The sequence below is a fragment of the Rattus norvegicus genome, chromosome 1 (genome assembly GCF_021556685.1).
Source record: "Rattus norvegicus strain SHRSP/BbbUtx chromosome 1, alternate assembly SHRSP_T2T, whole genome shotgun sequence".
Classification (NCBI taxonomy): Eukaryota; Metazoa; Chordata; class Mammalia; order Rodentia; family Muridae; genus Rattus; species Rattus norvegicus.
In genome coordinates, this window is record NC_141534.1 from 119,608,852 (window position 1) to 119,612,075 (window position 3,224).

Genomic DNA, 3,224 nt, shown 5'->3' on the forward strand with positions numbered 1-3,224 from the left:
AGATAGTTCTCAGGGAAGGCCTATCTCAGGGTTCTCTAGCTCCTGTTACTAAGGGCAACAACAATAGACTGTATATTTGGGGAGTCTCTTGGACAGCCCTAGCTGACAACTAAAAGGAGTGATTCTCATGCCTGGTATTGGAGTTTTTGTTAGGTATTCTTTGGCTCTTGGAGGGAGCACCATCAGCCTAGATGAGAAAACTTCATTAAAACTATATATGTAGCTCTAGGCCTTAGAGCCATCTTCCTTGAAGCTTCTGTACCACGAGAGTGAAGTGACAGAAGAGAATTCCCAGGCTGAAGAGCAAGAGAAGCAAGATGAGGCAGAGTAAATTAGCTTATTCACCCATGAAGGCTGCAGGAGCAAACGTAAGGGATGAGGAAGGCTGGGATGCTGGTACAATTGATGGACTGTATGCTGCTGTCAATAAGAATTCTCAGCAGAGCCTACAGGAAACACACCTCAGAGACAAAGACAGGCACTACCTCAGAGTGAAAGGCTGGAAAACAACTTTCCAAGCAAATGGTCAGAAGAAGCAAGCTGGAGTAGCCATTCTAATACCAAATAAAATCAATTTCCAACTAAAAGTCATCAAAAAAGATAAGGAAGGACACTTCATATTCATCAAAGGAAAAATCCACCAAGATGAACTCTCAATCCTAAATATCTATGCCCCAAATACAAGGGCACCTACATACGTAAAAGAAACCTTACTAAAGCTCAAAACACACATTGCACCTCACACAATAATAGTGGGAGATTTCAACACACCACTCTCATCAATGGACAGATCATGGAAACAGAAATTAAACAGTGATGTCGACAGACTAAGAGAAGTCATGAGCCAAATGGACTTAACGGATATTTATAGAACATTCTATCCTAAAGCAAAAGGATATACCTTCTTCTCAGCTCCTCATGGTACTTTCTCCAAAATTGACCATATAATTGGTCAAAAAACGGGCCTCAACAGGTACAGAAAGATAGAAATAATCCCATGCGTGCTATCGGACCACCACGGCCTAAAACTGGTCTTCAATAACAGTAAGGGAAGAATGCCCACATATACGTGGAAATTGAACAATGCTCTACTCAATGATAACCTGGTCAAGGAAGAAATAAAGAAAGAAATTAAAAACTTTTTAGAATTTAATGAAAATGAAGATACAACATACCCAAACTTATGGGACACAATGAAAGCTGTGCTAAGAGGAAAACTCATAGCGCTGAGTGCCTGCAGAAAGAAACAGGAAAGAGCATATGTCAGCAGCTTGACAGCACACCTAAAAGCTCTAGAACAAAAAGAAGCAAATACACCCAGGAGGAGTAGAAGGCAGGAAATAATCAAACTCAGAGCTGAAATCAACCAAGTAGAAACAAAAAGGACCATAGAAAGAATCAACAGAACCAAAAGTTGGTTCTTTGAGAAAATCAACAAGATAGATAAACCCTTAGCCAGACTAAGGAGAGGACACAGAGAGTGCATCCAAATTAACAAAATCAGAAATGAAAAGGGAGACATAACTACAGATTCAGAGGAAATTAAAAAAATCATCAGATCTTACTATAAAAGCCTATATTCAACAAAACTTGAAAATCTACAGGAAATGGACAATTTCCTAGACAGATACCAGGTATCGAAGTTAAATCAGGAACAGATAAACCAGTTAAACAACCCCATAACTCCTAAGGAAATAGAAGCAGTCATTAAAGGTCTCCCAACCAAAAAGAGCCCAGGTCCAGACGGGTTTAGTGCAGAATTCTATCAAAACTTCATAGAAGACCTCATACCAATATTATCCAAACTATTCCACAAAATTGAAACAGATGGATCACTACCGAATTCCTTCTACGAAGCCACAATTACTCTTATACCTAAACCACACAAATACACAACAAAGAAAGAGAACTTCAGACCAATTTCCCTTATGAATATCGACGCAAAAATACTCAACAAAATTCTGGCAAACCGAATTCAAGAGCACATCAAAACAATCATCCACCATGATCAAGTAGGCTTCATCCCAGGCATGCAGGGATGGTTTAATATACGGAAAACCATCAATGTGATCCATTATATAAACAAACTGAAAGAACAGAACCACATGATCATTTCATTAGATGCTGAGAAAGCATTTGACAAAATTCAACACCCCTTCATGATAAAAGTCCTGGAAAGAATAGGAATTCAAGGCCCATACCTAAACATAGTAAAAGCCATATACAGCAAACCAGTTGCTAACATTAAACTAAATGGAGAGAAACTTGAAGCAATCCCACTAAAATCAGGGACTAGACAAGGCTGCCCACTCTCTCCCTACTTATTCAATATAGTTCTTGAAGTTCTAGCCAGAGCAATCAGACAACAAAAGGAGATCAAAGGGATACAGATCGGAAAAGAAGAGGTCAAAATATCACTATTTGCAGATGATATGATAGTATATTTAAGTGATCCCAAAAGTTCCACGAGAGAACTTCTAAAGCTGATAAACAACTTCAGCAAAGTGGCTGGGTATAAAATTAACTCAAATAAATCAGTTGCCTTCCTCTATACAAAAGAGAAACAAGCCGAGAAAGAAATTAGGGAAACGACACCCTTCATAATAGACCCAAATAATATAAAGTACCTCGGTGTGACTTTAACCAAGCAAGTAAAAGATCTGTACAATAAGAACTTCAAGACACTGAGGAAAGAAATTGAAGAAGACCTCAGAAGATGGAAAGATCTCCCATGCTCATGGATTGGCAGGATTAATATAGTAAAAATGGCCATTTTACCAAAAGCAATCTACAGATTCAATGCAATCCCCATCAAAATACCAATCCAATTCTTCAAAGAGTTAGACAGAACAATTTGCAAATTCATCTGGAATAACAAAAAACCCAGGACAGCTAAAACTATCCTCAACAATAAAAGGACTTCAGGGGGAATCACTATCCCTGAACTCAAGCAGTATTACAGAGCAATAGTGATTAAAAACTGCATGGTATTGGTACAGAGACAGACAGATAGACCAATGGAATAGAATTGAAGACCCAGAAATTAACCTACACACCTATGGTCACTTGATTTTTGACAAAGGAGCCAAAGCCATCCAATGGAAAAAAGATAGCATTTTCAGCAAATGGTGCTGGTTCAACTGGAGGTCAACATGTAGAAGAATGCAGATTGATCCATGCTTATCACCCTGTACAAAGCTTAAGTCCAAGTGGATCAAGGACCT